The sequence below is a fragment of the Myxine glutinosa genome, chromosome 13 (assembly GCF_964187855.1).
Source record: "Myxine glutinosa chromosome 13, kmMyxGlut1.1, whole genome shotgun sequence".
In the NCBI taxonomy this organism is placed as follows: Eukaryota; Metazoa; Chordata; class Myxini; order Myxiniformes; family Myxinidae; genus Myxine; species Myxine glutinosa.
In genome coordinates this window covers 57016950-57036978 of record NC_136273.1, presented here as the reverse complement: position 1 = coordinate 57036978, position 20029 = coordinate 57016950, and the positions used below count along the sequence as shown (strand labels likewise).

At 48.5% G+C, this 20029-nt stretch overlaps 1 protein-coding gene across 1 annotated transcript in view; it reads right to left on the bottom strand.

Moving 5' to 3' along the window:
• Nucleotides 1-5890, bottom strand: part of LOC137438959 (carnitine O-acetyltransferase) — a 60820-nt gene extending 54930 nt beyond the window's left edge. Inside the window, exons 1-3 of the mRNA XM_078767539.1 lie at nucleotides 5606-5890; nucleotides 527-661; nucleotides 177-295 (exon numbers count right to left, since the gene is read on the bottom strand). The gene's annotated coding sequence lies outside the window, so the exon portion shown is untranslated. The remainder of the gene's footprint in view (nucleotides 1-176; nucleotides 296-526; nucleotides 662-5605) is intronic.
• Nucleotides 5891-20029: the final 14139 nt, after the last annotated feature.

Sequence of the window (20029 nt, the reverse complement as noted above, 5' to 3'; positions counted from 1 at the left end):
TTTTTCGTTTCACAAGCGGCAGAACCAGGAAACGGTCCTCGGTCTATCTCTAGCACATCTGGGGTGCGTCCCATTACCAATCAGCTTTTATACACTTCATATACACACCTCATGTTGTTTATACATATTCATATACACTTGTTATTGTACGCACACTCAGTCATGGATTCCCACACCTGAGCTGTCCCTGGATGTCATGAAAGTCTTGTTTTGGAAATAGCACTCCAGGATTGGAATGGACCACCAGTGGCAGCCGGCAGTCCAGGAAGGCTGAGTGCACCCACCAGTCATAGAGCTAAAAATGGAGGTTTAAAAGAGGGCAGGGTTTGGGACAAGGAAGTGGGGGCAAAGTGGAGCATCAAGACAGGAAGCAGATTCCCAAGGACTGTCACTCTCCCACTAGGGACAAGGAAGTGGGGGCAATTAATCGGTTATATTTAATGAGAGTTCTCAGTCTTCAATGCGTGCAAATCCAGCAGATTGATCACGCGGCATGTTTCATCCAATCACGAGCAACCTTTCTTACCCAGTTCTCTGTCCGCTTCGCTTTCTGCAGAAGCTGCTCCTGGAGAAGCTCCCCCAGACCTCCCGATTGACCAAACTCTTCGACAAGTGCAGCAGAATATGCCAGGTCTTCTTCTGATACAAGAGGACGCAGGGTCTGCGCGGACCACAAGCAAAGCATCCTTTGGTTTTTGAATCATTAACATTGCTTTTTCCATCATGTTTGCAAACTCAACAAGCATTCTGAGTATTGCACTGCAATACATGTCCTCTACCGGCAGCCTGCACGTATTGCACTATATGTGAATTATATAATTACCAACTCACGGTCTGAGGTAACTTTGCTAAAAATTATCCAATTTGCACCAAATAAAGTTTATGAATGGTTGCACAGACCCCTACTTCTCACTAAAAGTGGAAACAGAATGTAAATTGGAGTTAAAATAAGCCCGCAAGGTCGCTCCATGGAGCATCTACATTCCCTAAACTCTCCTGCACTCCATCCTCCATCCAGCGTCCTTAAACGTATTTTTAACTCGAAGGTCACAAGAAACTCATTTTGCAATAAATGTTCGTTTCCCATAAATCGTACACTTTCAAAAATCCAATCTCACCCCTCCCCTCCAAATCTTCCCCATAACCCCTCCCCTCCAAATCTTCCCCATCACCCCTCCCCTCCAAATCTTCCCCATCACCCATCCCTTTCAAATCTCCCCCCTTGCCCCCTCCCTCCTAAACTACCCCCTCACCCCTCCCCGCCAAGACGCCCCCTCGCCCCTCCCCTCCTAGACTCCTGCCTCACCCCTCCCCTCCAAATCTCCCCCATATCCCATCCCTTTCAAATCCCTCCCCTTGTCCCTTCCCTCCCAAACTCCCCCCTCACCCCTCCCCTTCAAATCTCCCCACCCTCATTGCTTCTCAATTTCCCCCCTCTCACTCCCCCTCCTCAAAGCGTCCTCCCCGCTTCTTCCCCCTTCAAACTCTCACCTCCATCTCCCCCAACCTTCTGCCTCGCTCTTCCCCCTCCTCAAATAACACCTCATTGTGGCTCACCCAATCACCATCAAACCTTTTGTCCGCCCCATCCTTCCCTTTCTCCGAGCTATTCTGAAATCTCTGACACACCTTCAACAGCTCTCCCTACCTCTTCCACCTCTTCCACATCTTACCCTACCCCTCCTCCCCCCTGTTCTGTATCTGATGCTCCCCCTTCCTCTTCATTAACGGTATGGACCTCAAACATCCGGGGCCTTCGTTCAAACTTAACTGATCTCTCCATACAGGTTGCTTCTGTCAAACCAGACGTGATCTGCTTAACAGAAACTTTCCTCCTTTATGATGTCTCTGATTCCATAGTATCTCTCCCGGGCTACTCCCTCCTCCGGTATGATAGACCTGAGCCTCGTCCTGGAGGCGGGGTTGCTATCTTTATCAAAAACTCTCTTCCTCACTCGCCCTGCACTGCACTCTCTCCACCTCACCCCCAGGAATACCTCTGGCTACGGCTTCCCCTTCGCTCCCACCTCTTGTTCATATGTGTGTTGTACCGTCCACCAAACAGTGATGACTCCATCTACATCTCGCTGTCTGATGATATGGACCAACTTCTATCTACTCATCCCAACTCTCTCTTCCTCATATGTGGTGATTTCAACTGTCATCATGCCAGTTGGCTGGGTGTGGGTACCTCTCTCACCAGCCATGGCTCCTCAGCAAAGGACTTCTGTGACTCACTGGGACTGACACAATCTGTCAATTTCCCGACCCGGATCTCAGTCAACGGAACATCTTCTCTTCTGGACTTGGTTATGACTAACTTCCCTGAAAATGTCTGCTGCTCTTCTTCTGCTCCGATCGGATCATCTGATCATGTCCTTGTTAAAGTGGACATCTCTCTGACCATCCTCAGGGAGCCTGCTCAGCGTCGACGAGTCTGGCATTTCACTCAGGCCAACTGGCACGGTCTTCAAGCAGCCATCAATCATCTGGACTGGTCTCCCATCTCTACCACCTCTGACATCAACTCATCCTGGGAATTCTTCCAAAGTAAATTGCTCTCTCTCATGCACAGATTTATCCCATCTCGTCTTCAGTTGTCATACCCTTCCTCCCATCCATGGTACACGGAATCTTGTGGTGAGGCTGTTGCCCAGAAACAACTTGCCTTCATCTCCTGGAAAGCAAATCCAACGGAAGGAAATCTCATTTCCTTTCACAAAGCCCGAAACAAGTGTGTGTCCACCCTCAGGAGAGCCAGGAAACAATATCTCTCCGTTCTCAAGACCGAACTCTCTTATCTGTCTCCCTCTTCCAAATCCTGGTGGCGTCTGGTCAAATCCGTTTCTGGTGTTTGTTCCCCCTCCATCCCCTCCCTTACCTCAAACGGCTACACAGCTGACTCCGCACGTGAAAAAGCTGAATGCCTCAACTCTGTGTTTGCCTCTAAATCTTGTGTCCCAAACCCATCCCTCTCTGTACCCACCATACCCAGTCGTACCCTGCTGCTCCTGGACTCCGTGTCCTTTCCTCCTGACAAGGTGGAAAAGTTTCTGTCAACCCTCGACTCTGATTCTGCAACTGGACCCGACGGCATCAGCCCACGGGTCCTAAAATCCTGCTCTGCTGCTCTATCTCACCCTCTCTCTGTTCTCTTCACCCTCTCTTTTGCTCAAGGTCAACTGCCATCTGCTTGGAAATCAGCCAACATCACCGCTTTGCACAAAAAAGGTGCAAAAACAGATCCTAGCAACTACAGACCAATCAGCCTTCTCCCAATTATCAGCAAAGTCATGGAATCCATCATTGCTTCGGATATGAAATCTTTCCTCTTCTCCAATGGCTTGATCTCTGATCATCAATTTGGTTTCAGACCAGGTCACTCTACTCTGGACATGCTGCTTCTGCTGTCTCAACAATGGATGGAGGTCCTCAATGCCAAACAGGAAATTAGAGCTGTCTCCCTCGACATATCACGTGCCTTCGACACGGTCTGGCACCCCGCTCTGCTCACCAAACTCTCCTCCTTTGGTATCCATGGAAATCTCCACGCATGGCTGGCGGACTTCCTCTCTGGTCGTAGTCAACGTGTGGCCCTGAATGGGTTTCTCTCATCTCCTCTTCCTGTTCAGGCTGGAGTTCCCCAAGGCAGTGTTCTGGGCCCCGTGCTTTTTCTGGTCTTCATCAATGATCTCTCTGACTCTCTCGAAAATCCTCTCTATCTCTTTGCTGATGACTCCACTCTCTGCCGCTCCATTCCTCTTCCCTCAGATCGGCAGTCTGCTGCCTCCTCACTCTCTTAAGACCTGGACAAAATCACAGACTGGTCAAACAAGTGGAACATGTCTTTCAATCCTGACAAATCTCACACTCTTACTATGTCTCTCCGAAAAGATCGACTGGACAACCCTCCCATCTACTTTCTCAACAATCCTCTCCAAGAAGTTCTGTCGCTCAAGATTTTGGGTCTCACTATCTGCCATGATCTTTCTTGGGAAAACCACATTTCCAAGCTGGCCTCCAAAGCCAGTCACCGACTGGGCATCCTCCGTCGTGCAAAGTCCTTCCTCGGCACACCTGAGCTCCTCACCACATACAAGGCTTTCATCCACAGCTCAATGGAATACTGTTCTCCCCTTTGGGCCGGTGCTCCTGCCTCACACCTAGCTCGGCTTCACGCTGTTGAAACCAAAGCTTTCAGAATTATTGGAATCTCCCGCGATGAAGCTATCTCTGAGGGCCTTTCACTCACTCACCGCAGGCAGGTAGGTGGTCTTTCTGTCTTCTACCGACTTCTCTCCAGCCTTGCACCCCCAGCTCTCTCTGTGCTCTGTCCCCCAAATATTCCTACAGGTCGCACAAGATCTGCCAGCAACCCTCTGATGGTTAAACTGCCGAAATCTCGGCTCTCTGCTCACCTTCACTCTTTCATTCCTCTTTTCTCCCGCCTCTGGAACAAACTCCCTCACTCCCTTCAATCCCACTCCTCCCTCCAGGTCTTTAAAACAGCTGTTCACCACCATCTCTTATCTTCCCCCATCCAAAACCTTGATCTTTTCTACCCCCGCTAATTCACCCCAGATCCACCTTGTTTGAAATTCCAACTTCTTTCCTGGAAGTCCTGGCAGTGTCCATATGTTTTATACCTCTCCCACCGCCCCCTTCCCACGCCCCCCCCCCCCCCCAAAGCCCTCGCCCTCTCTCAGATCTCTCGATGTCTCCATGTCTCTCGGTCCCTGCTCTCAAATGTTGTGTTTGTGTCCTTCCCCCTCTCTCCCCATCTTGTCTACCGCTCCCTATGTTATATGTTTTATGTGTCGGTTTGTCTTTCTGTGTGATTAATGTTCGCTCTCTCACGAGCCTCGATCTTGTATACAACAAAAAAAAAAAAAAAAAAAAAAAATCCTGCACGTATTGCACTATGTGTGAATTATATAATTACCAACTCACGGTCTGAGGTAACTCGGATAAAAACTATCCAATTTCCACCAAATAAAGTTCATGAATGGTTGCACAGATCGCTACTTCTCACTAAAAGTGGAAACAGAATGTAAATTGGAGTTAAAACAAGGAATATTAACAGCTTTGACTTACCGCACTCCAAATTATAGTCCGGAAAACTGTTGGGGAAATTCCCAAAGTTCAAAGTGCCATAATTTTGTCAAAAATGATCGAAACGTCGTGAAGTTCGAACTTGATCTGTATCTTATCATGAGGAAACCATGTGCCAAGTTTGAAATCATTAGCGTTAAGAGTTCAGACAAAAAAGTCCGGAAAGCTGTTCTTTGCGTGACGGACGGAGGGACGGAGTGCAAACCTATAGTCCCCTCTGGTGTACACTGGTAGGGGACTAATAAGAACAATTATGTGTGACCATTCCGAGTAAAACGCTGCAGTTGAGCTTTCTCTGGGAACAGGTTACGGAACAGGTACGTTTCAATCTCAAAAGGCCTATCTTTAAAAAGTCCCCACTCTTCTTCTCACCAGCCCGTACATGAGTGTCAACATCTGAACACAAAAAGTTTACAAACCGCTTTCAAATACCCAATGATGCAACAATTTCCCAACTCAATTATATTCATCCGGTAGAAGCACAAGAGATGACCTGCAGGTAGCGTTCAAGGGTCTGTCGCAGTGGTGGAACGGGTAGGCGAGGAAGCTTCTCGATATCTTGATCCAGGTCGTTCAGCGAGTCCGATCCTTGAGCTTCCAACAAACCCAACCGGACCGGACTGTCTACATATGGCGGTGCCGCAGCATTCCACCGTGTCCGATTGGCTGGTCTTGAACCCGAATGGCCCTGGGCAGCCACGGCCTATGGAATGTAAACAAGTACATGTTTTGAATATTAAACTTCTTATACATTTATAGGCCGCCTACAGATTACGTATGCAAAAAAAAAACAGGGTCGCCACTCCGACGCAGCAACCTTTACAGGTTTGAACAATTTCAAATGAGCAAGGAACATACAAAGTCTTATAAGGCATTACTGCAGTACTTCAAAATGCACCAATCACAGCAAAGGAAGTAGTTTTAAACTCTGAATCTCAACATGTCTTTGAGCTGTTTCTACAAAAGGTATCAGGGTTGGCAAGGTAGCCTAGACGTACACGCACTAAGCCTCTGAGCTGTCAAGCCGGAGTTTGAATCCCGACCCCGCTATAAATGGTCACCCTGGTGTTTCAGATATAGTACATCGGAGGGACGTTGAGGCACAGGACAAGCATCGGTCATTTGCGGACGTTAAAGATCCCTTGGTGTCTTTCACGAAGAGTAAGCGAGTTATCGGCAGCACGCTGAACAAATTGCAGATTCCTACCTCAAACTGAATCGGTCGATCGATCGATCGGTCGATCGGTCGATCGCTGAATTAACGCCAGGGGGGTTGACTCAGCCTGTCATCCTTCTGAGGTCGGCTAATTGAGTACCAGTTCACTGGTAATTCCCTGCTTGTCGTAAAAAGGCGACAAAAAGGGTTGGCGTCAGGAAGGGCATCCGGCCGTAAAACATTGCTTCAAAAAGGGGACCGAAAAACAACAACAACCACGGTTCCCGAAAAAGGCCAACCCCCGCTTTGCGGGGAAAAATGGCCTCTAAAGGTGTTTTTTTTTTTTTTTTCCTCAAACTGTGGGTGGTGAGTGGTCTTGTTTTCTTGGAAATCCTTTGACACCAGGTAACACCACGTGCTATCGCAGAGGGTGGTTGTTGCTTTGGCAGCGGCTCCTACACTATAAATGAATTAACGTTCCCAGAATGTTCACAAATTCCATGCGAATGGCCATCTTCAGCTCCGAAGGGCAACCTTGATGATGACAATAGATATGATTATGTGAATAATGATCTTACAGAAACTGGCGAAGACAGGCCGAGTGATCGACGAACGTAGATCTGTCTAGGATATAATCCCAAAGTCTGTGGTTCCATTTGCCGTTTGTTGGGAATACTTTGGTTTACCGATTTGTTCCATCACCTTTACGCAATCTCCACAAGCATTTCTTGTTGACGTTTTTCATTCCTGATGTGAAAAATGAAGTCAAGGATGAATGAAGGTCAATCTATTTATCACGCACACAAATATGATGGGAATTTTAAGACACCGCACCCCATAACCACAATACATGTCCCTTTCTCCTTTTATCTCCTACTATAATTCTCCCTTCTCTTTCTTTCTCCATCAAGTACCCTCTCCCTCCTTCCTTTATTCCTCGTGCATATACGTAGTAAATACGTATATAATCCCTCATGCTCGGCTTTTATGGTTACAATAGTCTACCAAACGATTATAATACAAGGTGATGGATACATTACGCGTTCTATTTTCATTATCGACCCTTAATTGAGGCACCCAGTGTGGGTTTGCGTTTAACGTGAGAACAAGACCAGGACCAGGGCCGGGACTGTGCAAGGACCAGGACCAGGACCGGCACCATGACCGGGGCCAGGACCAGGGTCAACATCAATACCGGGGCCAGAACCGGGACAGGGGCAGGGGCTAGGATCGGGGCCGGGACCAGGACCGGGGCCAGCGCCCGGACCAGGACTGGGACCAAGTGTAAACGCCTCCAAATGATCAGATAAACCACGAATGGACAACGAAGCAGAAGCCTATATAGTCTAGTAGGAAGACTAGGTCCCCCTGCACCCCCCGGAGATATACTTCTAATCAGTGTTTCTAGATTGGAAAAAATGTGTAGAAAATGACTAGCTATGGCCCCAAGCTGAAAAAATGTCCCACATACCATTTTTATGCAAATTACTGCTGCCATTATCAAAAAAAGACTAGGTCCCCCTGCACCCCCCGGAGATATACTTCTAATCAGTGTTTCTAGATTGGAAAAAATGTGTAGAAAATGACTAGCTATGGCCCCAAGCTGAAAAAATGTCCCACATACCATTTTTATGCAAATTACTGCTGCCATTATCAAAAAAAGACTAGGTCCCCCTGCACCCCCCGGAGATATACTGAAACTGGCAGTGACTGGTGATTGAAATGCGGTGCCTTTTTGTGTTTCAGGTCGAGGTACGTGAACTCCCCACGATCTACAGCAACCAGGAAGAGACTGATACCAGGGTGGTTCTGTACCTCCATCATGCTGCTACCATCGGATACAAGAACGCTGTAGTCAGAACACCGGACACAGACATCCTCCTGATCCTGCTCCACCATGCCCACAACATCAAGCTGACGGTGTACCTGGATACAGGGTCAGGGAAGCATCGCCAACTTGTCAACGTCTCTGAGCTGGCAGAATCCCTGGGAGAGGACTACTGTGCCACTCTCCTGGGGTACTATGTGTTCAGCGGAGAAGACTGCACCAGTGCCTTCAAAGGGAAGGGAAAAGTCGGGCCCTTGAAAAAGCTGGAGAAGAATCCCAGGTTTCACAGGGCATTCGGTGAATTTCACAGGGTATTTAGAAAAATAAAACTTTGTGTTAACGTCTGTGTAGACGGACCTTAATATGAGTCTATTATTTCGTAAAACTGTGATTATTTTGTAAATAAAGCACTAATTAGCATACTAGTATACCATAGACACATGTAATCATGTTATGAATAGTTCTATCATGATCTATGCCCTTCAAAACATGGGTCTAGACACCTTCATTTTTCAATTATCTGCAATATTGGCTGAGATATGTCAAAAATCGTTTTTTTGATAATGGCAGCAGTAATTTGCATAAAAATGGTATGTGGGACATTTTTTCAGCTTGGGGCCATAGCTAGTCATTTTCTACACATTTTTTCCAATCTAGAAACACTGATTAGAAGTATATCTCCGGGGGGGTGCAGGGGGACCTAGTCTTTTTTTGATAATGGCAGCAGTAATTTGCATAAAAATGGTATGTGGGACATTATTTCAGCTTGGGGCCATAGCTAGTCATTTTCTACACATTTTTTCCAATCTAGAAACACTGATTAGAAGTATATCTCCGGGGGGTGCAGGGGGACCTAGTCTTCCTACTAGACTAATACACACCACGTCATCCTCCGAATTGAAGTCCCAGTAGTGATGCCTTTAAATCGTGATATTAATCCCAATTTCAACGCATATGTATGTATGTATATACATATACAAGGCATCAATGATTGTTTTGTATTTAATTACGCGAATGTGTACTTGTATATAACTGTCATTCTGAGGAAAGCTAGTCAATGAAAGCTAGTCTGTTGGGAGCCGTTGGTGAGGTATGTGGATGGACAAAAGGACCACCGAGGCACTCAGAAACATGGTGGTGGGATGATGAAGTTGGAAAGAGGATTGACGAGAAGAGGAAGAAGTTCAAGGAGTGGCAGAAGGCGAAGGGTACGGGAGCAGAAACAGCAGAGCATGAAAGTTATAAGGCAGCCAGGAAGGCTGCAAAGAAAGAGGTAGCAAAGGCGCAGGCGGCATGTAGGAAAATGTTCGGAGAACGCTTGGATTCCGAAGAGGGTCAGAAAGCAGTATTCAGGATTGCAAAGCAGATAGCGAAAGAGAGGTGTGATGTGATGGGGGTGAGTTGCTTGAAGGATGAAGTGGGACAAATCGTTGTCGACCCAGATGGAATTAAAGGAAGATGGAAAAGATATATGGAAATGCTGTTGAATACAGAGAATGAATGGGATGGCAACATAGAGAGTAACCCAGTTTTAGGACCGGCAGAGAAGATAACCGAGAACGAAGTTGAGGAAGCGATAAAAGCAATGAAGGGTAGAAAAGCGGGAGGGCCGACGGGAGTTGTGGGAGATATGTTGAAGGCAGCAGTTGGGGTGTGAAGAGAATGACAGAGATCTGTAATCTGGTGGTGAAAGAAGGCCGCATTCCAGTGAATTGGGAACTGAGTACCCTCGTCCCTCTATACAAGGGGAAAGGTGACCCTCTGGAGTGTGGCTCGTACCGAGCGATAAAGTTATTGGAGCATGGAATGAAGGTATTGGAAAGGGTGTTGGAGAGGAGGATAAGGAAGAAAGTGAAGATCGACGAAATGCAGTTTGGATTTATGCCAGGAAGAGGAACGACAGACGTGCTTTTCATTGTGAGGCAGTTGCAGGAGAAGTACATGGAGAAGACGAAGAAGTTGTTTCTTGGGTTTGTTGATCTGGAGAAAGCATTCGATAGGGTTCCACGCAAAGTATTGACATGGGCATTGAGGAAGTCAGGAGTGGAGGAATGGTTGATCAGAGTAGTGATGGCAATGTACAAAAGGGCGCGCACAGCTGTAAGGACGAAGGACAGGAACAGTGGTGAGTTTGAGGTGAAGGTGGGAGTGCATCAGGGGTCGGTACTAAGTCCACTACTATTTGTAGCTGTGATGGAGGTGCTGGCTCAGAACGTAAAGGAGGGTTTACCATGGGAGTTGTTGTATGCAGATGATCTGGTGTTGATTTCAGAAAGTATGGATGGACTGAAGGAAAAGATGAACAAGTGGAAGGAATGTATGGAGACAAAAGGTCTGAAGGTGAATATCGGAAAGACGAAGGTGATGGCAAGTGGTAAAGCATGTGGTGAGGTGGAAAGAACTGGGGAGTGGCCCTGTGCTGTGTGTAGGAAGGGTGTCGGAGTGAACTCCATTCAATGTACAATGTGCGCTGAGTGGGTTCATCAAAAATGTAGTGGTCTGAGAGGGTCATTAACCAGTGTGGCAGCTACATTCAAATGTAAGGTGTGCACAGAGGGAGCTGCAGATGGAGGAAATGTTGAGTTGGATCTTGGAGACGGCGTGAAGCTGGAAGGTGTGAAAACATTTTGCTACCTCGGAGACATGCTGAATGGAGAAGGTGGATCAGACTCGGCAACGGTTGCTAGAGTGAGATGTGCATGGAAGAAGTTTCGGGAACTGAGTGGCGTGCTGATGATGAGGGGAGTGTCGTTGAAGCTGAAGGGAAAGGTGTATGCTGCATGTGTGAGAAGTATTATGATTTATGGGAGCGAGACATGGGTAATGAACGTAGAGCAGCAACGAAGGTTGGAAAGGGTGGAAATGCGAATGGTTCGACGGATGTGCGGAGTATCGTTGAGAGAGAGGAAGACAAATGATGAATTGCGAAAGATGATGGGAATAGAGCCTGTGATTGATGCTGTGAGGAGGAACAGGTTGAGATGGTTTGGTCATGTGCTGAGGAAGGATGAAAGTGACTGGTTGAGAAGAGTGATGGAAATGAATGTAGAAGGAAGTAGAGGACGGGGAAGACCGAGAAAGACTTGGCTAAAGATGGTGGAAGAAGAAATGCGGGCAAGGGGGTTAACAAGGAGAGATGCAGAAAATAGGGCAAAATGGAGAAGATTGTCATGGGGACCGCAAGGCTAACCCCCGCTCTAGTAGGGAAAATGGCCTTTAAAATGCATGTTGTTTGTTGTTGTTATATAACTGTCATTAATTTCAAAAGGCTTAGGCACTATCGAGCGATTTATTTGGAAAAACTCCAAAAAACCGATCTTTTTTCACTCACTGATGAACCTCTGAAAGTTTGACGAAGATCCGCTCAGCCATCTCTGAGAAAAATGGCGACACACAGACAGACAGACAGACATCTCTCTTATAAAGTAGATATATTTAAAATTTGATTTGTGAAGTGTTCCATTCGTTAGACAGTCGAGCATATCCTCATCTACCTGCAGACAAACCGCTTCAGCATGCCTTTGTGTGTAAATGTGGCAGCGGAGTGAAACCCGATGCCATGAAATCGAGTTCATTTTTCTCCTCCTCTTCCTGCCTAATGCTCTTCTTCCTCCTCCTTCTCCTCCTCCTCCTCAGTATCACGAGGCGTTGATTTTATTTATGATGATACGTGATTGTCTAAACTGTAGATGGTGTGATTAAATTGCCCTTCGATTGTAACGGAGCTGTCGTGCCATTGTTGAAGACCATACGGAGGAGGAAAGCTGCCAATTGAGTTAAGGAGAGGTCTTGGTGGTGACCACCTGTGGGTCTTATACCACCTGTGGGTCTTGTACCACCTGTGTGTGAAATCCTGTTGTGTTTGTGTGCTTCCCTCTCTCTCCATCTTGTCTCCCACTCCCTTTATCATATGTTTTATGTGTCAGTTTGTCTTTTTTGTGATAAATATTAGCTCTTACATGAGCCTCGATCTTGTATACAAAAAAAATATATATATATATATATATATATATATATATATATATATATATATATATATATATATATATATATATATATAATCAACGAACATAACAGCGTGACGAGCGCTGTCCCGATCTCCTGTGGACCGAAGTCCTAGACCAAAGCGTCACCTCCGACCCAAAGGGTCTTCTGGAGGCTTCAGCCCGGCCACTCTGTCAACAGACAGAGATTTATTCATTGGTCCCCATTGGCTAAACATCAAGCAGAGCCGCCAATCCAGATTTCGGGCTTATTAACCTGTATTGGGGGCCACAGGGAAGCCCTGCCTTTTTTATATGAAAAAAGGTAAAAAGTCAAACATTTGAACAGCCTTGGACGTGCACCTTGACCCCATGGTCAAGGCACATCGTCAACAAGGCTGTCCCCATAACAATACACATGCGCCTCAACCCCGAGGGGGAAACGCATGGTCATTCAAACGCATGCATCATGCCCCCCAAAGGGCCACAATGCATGGTCATACAGTTGGGACCACTCCTCTTAATAGGAGTGAGACCCCTTAATCCACCGGCAGGGAATTACTCCTGCCAGGTCCGATTTGCATGCAGTTTTATTTACTCGTTTAGGGCCCGAACAGAAGGCCTGCCTTTTTTGCAGTGAAAAAAGGTAAAAACTCAAACATTTGAACAGCCTTGGACGTGCACCTTGACCCCATGGTCAAGGCACATCGTCAACAAGGCTGTCCCCATTACAATACACATGCGCCTCAACCCCGAGGGGAAAGCGCATGGTCATTCAAAACACATGCATCATGCCCCCGGAGGGCCACAATGCATGGTCATACCGGTGGGACCACTCCTCTTAATAGGAGTGAGACCCCTTAATCCACTGGCAGGGAATTACTCCTGCCAGGTCCGATTTCCATGCAGTTTTTTTGCTTCGATCGTTTAGGGCCTGACCGAAGGCCTGCCTTTTTTACAAGAAAAAAGGTAAAAATTCAAACATTTGAACAGCCTCGGACGTGCACCTTGACCCCATGGTCAAGGCACAGCGTCTGCAAGGCTGTCCCCAAAACAATACACATGCGCCTCAACCCCGAGGGGGAAGCACATGGTCATTCAAACGCATGCATCATGCCCCCGAAGGGCCACAATGCATGGTCATACAGGTGGGACCACTCCTCTTAATAGGAGTGAGACCCCTTAATCCACCGGCAGGGAATTACTCCTGCCAGGTCCGATTTGCATGCAGTTTTTCGCGTCCGTTTTAGGGCCCCGGACAGGGCCTGCCTTTTTTACACTGAAAAAAGGTAAAAAGTCAAACATTTGAACAGCCTTGGACGTGCACCTTGACCCCATGGTCAAGGCACAACGTCAACAAGGCTGTCCCCATAACAATACACATGCGCCTCAACCCCGAGGGGGAAGCGCATGGTCATTCAAACGCATGCATCATGCCCCCCGAAGGGCCACAATGCATGGTCATACAGTTGGGACCACTCCTCTTAATAGGAGTGAGACCCCTTAATCCACCGGCAGGGCATTACTCCTGCCAGGTCCGATTTGCATGCAGTTTTTCGCGTGTTTAGGGCCCACACGGAAGGCCTGCCTTTTTTACGATGAAAAAAGGTAAAAAGCCAAACATTTGAACAGCCTCGGACGTGCACCTTGACCCCATGGTCAAGGCACAACGTCAACAAGGCTGTCCCCATAACAATACACATGCGCCTCAACCCCGAGGGGGAAGCACATGGTCATTCAAACGCATGCATCATGCCCCCGAAGGGCCACAATGCATGGTCATACAGTTGGGACCACTCCTCTTAATAGGAGTGAGACCCCTTAATCCACCGGCAGGGCATTACTCCTGCCAGGTCCGATTTGCATGCAGTTTTTTTCCTGTATTGGGGGCCACAGGGAAGCCCTGCCTTTTTTACAAGAAAAAAGGTAAAAAGTCAAACATTTGAACAGCCTTGGACGTGCACCTTGACCCCATGGTCAAGGCACATCGTCAACAAGGCTGTCCCCATAACAATACACATGCGCCTCAACCCCGAGGGCGAAGCGCATGGTCATTCAAACGCATGCATCATGCCCCCCAAAGGGCCACAATGCATGGTCATACAGTTGGGACCACTCCTCTTAATAGGAGTGAGACCCCTTAATCCACCGGCAGGGCATTACTCCTGCCAGGTCCGATTTGCATGCAGTTTTTTTCCTGTATTGGGGGCCACAGGGAAGCCCTGCCTTTTTTACTATGAAAAAAGGTAAAAAGTCAAACATTTGAACAGCCTTGGACGTGCACCTTGACCCCATGGTCAAGGCACAACGTCAACAAGGCTGTCCCCATAACAATACACATGCGCCTCAACCCCGAGGGGGAAACGCATGGTCATTCAAACGCATGCATCATGCCCCCCGAAGGGCCACAATGCATGGTCATACAATTGGGACCACTCCTCTTAATAGGAGTGAGACCCCTTAATCCACCGGCAGGGAATTACTCCTGCCAGGTCCGATTTGCATGCAGTTTTTCGCGTGTTTAGGGCCCACACGGAAGGCCTGCCTTTTTTACAAGAAAAAAGGTAAAAATTCAAACATTTGAACCGCCTTGGACGTGCACCTTGACCCCATGGTCAAGGCACATCGTCAACAAGGCTGTCCCCATTACAATACACATGCGCCTCAACCCCGAGGGGGAAACGCATGGTCATTCAAAACGCATGCATCATGCCCCCAGAGGGCCACAATGCATGGTCATACTGGTGGGACCACTCCTCTTAATAGGAGTGAGACCCCTTAATCCACTGGCAGGGAATTACTCCTGCCAGGTCCGATTTGCATGCAGTACTTGTTTCTCGTTTTAGGGCCCCGGACAGGGCCTGCCTTTTTTACAAAGAAAAAAGGTAAAAAGTCAAACATTTGAACAGCCTTGGACGTGCACCTTGACCCCATGGTCAAGGCACATCATCAACAAGGCTGTCCCCATAACAATACACATGCGCCTCAACCCCGAGGGGGAAGCGCATGGTCATTCAAACGCATGCATCATGCCCCCCGAAGGGCCACAATGCATGGTCATACTGGTGGGACCACTCCTCTTAATAGGAGTGAGACCCCTTAATCCACTGGCAGGGAATTACTCCTGCCAGGTCAGATTTCCATGCAGTTTTTGTCCACTGTATTGGGGGCCACAGGGAAGCCCTGCCTTTTTTACAAGAAAAAAGGTAAAAAGTCAAACATTTGAACAGCCTTGGACGTGCACCTTGACCCCATGGTCAAGGCACATCGTCAACAAGGCTGTCCCCATAACAATACACATGCGCCTCAACCCCGAGGGGGAAACGCATGGTCATTCAAACGCATGCATCATGCCCCCCAAAGGGCCACAATGCATGGTCATACAGTTGGGACCACTCCTCTTAATAGGAGTGAGACCCCTTAATCCACCGGCAGGGCATTACTCCTGCCAGGTCCGATTTGCATGCAGTTTTATTTACCGTTTTAGGGCCCCGGACAGGGCCTGCCTTTTTTACAAGAAAAAAGGTAAAAAGTCAAACATTTGAACAGCCTTGGACGTGCACCTTGACCCCATGGTCAAGGCACATCGTCAACAAGGCTGTCCCCATTACAATACACATGCGCCTCAACCCCGAGGGGGAAACGCATGGTCATTCAAAACGCATGCATCATGCCCCCAGAGGGCCACAATGCATGGTCATACTGGTGGGACCACTCCTCTTAATAGGAGTGAGACCCCTTAATCCACTGGCAGGGAATTACTCCTGCCAGGTCCGATTTGCATGCAGTACTTGTTTCTCGTTTTAGGGCCCCGGACAGGGCCTGCCTTTTTTACAAAGAAAAAAGGTAAAAAGTCAAACATTTGAACAGCCTTGGACGTGCACCTTGACCCCATGGTCAAGGCACATCATCAACAAGGCTGTCCCCATAACAATACACATGCGCCTCAACCCCGAGGGGGAAGCGCATGGTCATTCAAACGCATGCATCATGCCCCCCGAAGGGCCACAATGCATGGTCATACTGGTGGGACCACTCCTCTTAATAGGAGTGAGACCCCTTAATCCACTGGCAGGGAATTACTCCTGCCAGGTCAGATTTCCATGCAGTTTTTGTCCACATTTAGGGCCCGCGCGAAGGCCTGCCTTTTTTGCAGTGAAAAAAGGTAAAAACTCAAACATTTGAACAGCCTTGGACGTGCACCTTGACCCCATGGTCAAGGCACATCGTCAACAAGGCTGTCCCCAAAACAATACACATGCGCCTCAACCCCGAGGGGGAAGCGCATGGTCATTCAAACGCATGCATCATGCCCCCCAAAGGGCCACAATGCATGGTCATACAGGTGGGACCACTCCTCTTAATAGGAGTGAGACCCCTTAATCCACCGGCAGGGAATTACTCCTGCCAGGTCAGATTTCCATGCAGTTTTTGTCCGTTTTAGGGCCCCGGACAGGGCCTGCCTTTTTTACAAAGAAAAAAGGTAAAAAGTCAAACATTTGAACAGCCTTGGACGTGCACCTTGACCCCATGGTCAAGGCACATCGTCAACAAGGCTGTCCCCATAACAACACACATGCGCCTCAACCCCGAGGGGGAAGCGCATGGTCATTCAAACGCATGCATCATGCCCCCGAAGGGCCACAATGCATGGTCATACAGGTGGGACCACTCCTCTTAATAGGAGTGAGACCCCTTAATCCACCGGCAGGGAATTACTCCTGCCAGGTCCGATTTCCATGCAGTTTTCGCGTCCGTTTTAGGGCCCCGGACAGGGCCTGCCTTTTTTACAAAGAAAAAAGGTAAAAAGTCAAACATTTGAACAGCCTTGGACGTGCACCTTGACCCCATGGTCAAGGCACATCGTCAACAAGGCTGTCCCCATAACAATACACATGCGCCTCAACCCCGAGGGGAAGCGCATGGTCATTCAAACGCATGCATCATGCCCCCCGAAGGGCCACAATGCATGGTCATACAATTGGGACCACTCCTCTTAATAGGAGTGAGACCCCTTAATCCACCGGCAGGGCATTACTCCTGCCAGGTCCGATTTGCATGCAGTTTTCGCGTCGGCGTTTAGGGCCCGCACGAAAAAGGCCAGCCTTTTTTACACTGAAAAAAGGTAAAAAGTCAAACATTTGAACAGCCTTGGACGTGCACCTTGACCCCATGGTCAAGGCACAACGTCAACAAGGCTGTCCCCATAACAATACACATGCGCTTCAACCCCGAGGGGGAAGCGCATGGTCATTCAAACGCATGCATCATGCCCCCCAAAGGGCCACAATGCATGGTCATACAGGTGGGACCACTCCTCTTAATAGGAGTGAGACCCCTTAATCCACCGGCAGGGAATTACTCCTGCCAGGTCAGATTTGCATGCAGTTTTATGCTTCGGCGTTTAGGGCCCGCACGAAAAAGGCCAGCCTTTTTTACACTGAAAAAAGGTAAAAAGTCAAACATTTGAACAGCCTTGGACGTGCACCTTGACCCCATGGTCAAGGCACAACGTCAACAAGGCTGTCCCCATAACAATACACATGCGCCTCAACCCCGAGGGGGAAGCGCATGGTCATTCAAACGCATGCATCATGCCCCCCAAAGGGCCACAATGCATGGTCATACAGGTGGGACCACTCCTCTTAATAGGAGTGAGACCCCTTAATCCACCGGCAGGGAATTACTCCTGCCAGGTCAGATTTGCATGCAGTTTTATGCTTCGGCGTTTAGGGCCCGCACGAAAAAGGCCAGCCTTTTTTACACTGAAAAAAGGTAAAAAGTCAAACATTTGAACAGCCTTGGACGTGCACCTTGACCCCATGGTCAAGGCACAACGTCAACAAGGCTGTCCCCATAACAATACACATGCGCCTCAACCCCGAGGGGGAAGCGCATGGTCATTCAAACGCATGCATCATGCCCCCCAAAGGGCCACAATGCATGGTCATACAGGTGGGACCACTCCTCTTAATAGGAGTGAGACCCCTTAATCCACCGGCAGGGAATTACTCCTGCCAGGTCAGATTTGCATGCAGTTTTATGCTTCGGCGTTTAGGGCCCGCACGAAAAAGGCCAGCCTTTTTTACACTGAAAAAAGGTAAAAAGTCAAACATTTGAACAGCCTTGGACGTGCACCTTGACCCCATGGTCAAGGCACATCGTCAACAAGGCTGTCCCCAAAACAATACACATGCGCCTCAACCCCGAGGGGGAAGCGCATGGTCATTCAAACGCATGCATCATGCCCCCCAAAGGGCCACAATGCATGGTCATACAGGTGGGACCACTCCTCTTAATAGGAGTGAGACCCCTTAATCCACCAGCAGGGAATTACTCCTGCCAGGTCAGATTTGCATGCAGTTTTATGCTTCCGTTTTAGGGCCCCGGACAGGGCCTGCCTTTTTTACAAAGAAAAAAGGTAAAAAGTCAAACATTTGAACAGCCTTGGACGTGCACCTTGACCCCATGGTCAAGGCACATCGTCAACAAGGCTGTCCCCATTACAGTACACATGCGCCTCAACCCCGAGGGGGAAACGCATGGTCATTCAAAACGCATGCATCATGCCCCCAGAGGGCCACAATGCATGGTCATACTGGTGGGACCACTCCTCTTAATAGGAGTGAGACCCCTTAATCCACTGGCAGGGAATTACTCCTGCCAGGTCAGATTTCCATGCAGTTTTTGTCCACGCATTTAGGGCCCGCACAGAAGGCCTGCCTTTTTTGCAGTGAAAAAAGGTAAAAACTCAAACATTTGAACAGCCTTGGACGTGCACCTTGACCCCATGGTCAAGGCACATCGTCAACAAGGCTGTCCCCAAAACAATACACATGCGCCTCAACCCCGAGGGGGAAGCACATGGTCATTCAAACGCATGCATCATGCCCCCGAAGGGCCACAATGCATGGTCATACAGGTGGGACCACTCCTCTTAATAGGAGTGAGACCCCTTAATCCACTGGCAGGGAATTACTCCTGCCAGGTCCGATTTCCATGCAGTACTTGCGCATATTTAGGGCCCGCACGAAGGCCTGCCTTTTTTACATCGAAAAAAGGTAAAAAGTCAAACATTTGAACAGCCTTGGACGTGCACCTTGACCCCATGGTCAAGGCACATCGTCACCAAGGCTGTCCCCAAAACAATACACATGCGCCTCAACCCCGAGGGGGAAGCACATGGTCATTCAAACGCATGCATCATGCCCCCGAAGGGCCACAATGCATGGTCATACAGGTGGGACCACTCCTCTTAATAGGAGTGAGACCCCTTAATCCACTGGCAGGGAATTACTCCTGCCAGGTCCGATTTCCATGCAGTACTTGCGCACACATTTAGGGCCCGCGCGAAGGCCTGCCTTTTTTGCAGTGAAAAAAGGTAAAAACTCAAACATTTGAACAGCCTTGGACGTGCACCTTGACCCCATGGTCAAGGCACATCGTCAACAAGGCTGTCCCCAAAACAATACACATGCGCCTCAACCCCGAGGGGGAAGCACATGGTCATTCAAACGCATGCATCATGCCCCCGAAGGGCCACAATGCATGGTCATACAGGTGGGACCACTCCTCTTAATAGGAGTGAGACCCCTTAATCCACCGGCAGGGCATTACTCCTGCCAGGTCCGATTTGCATGCAGTTTTGCCAACCTGTATTGGGGGCCACAGGGAAGCCCTGCCTTTTTTACAAGAAAAAAGGTAAAAAGTCAAACATTTGAACAGCCTTGGACGTGCACCTTGACCCCATGGTCAAGGCACATCGTCAACAAGGCTGTCCCCATAACAATACACATGCGCCTCAACCCCGAGGGGGAAACGCATGGTCATTCAAACGCATGCATCATGCCCCCGGAGGGCCACAATGCATGGTCATACAGGTGGGACCACTCCTCTTAATAGGAGTGAGACCCCTGAATCCACCGGCAGGGAATTACTCCTGCCAGGTCG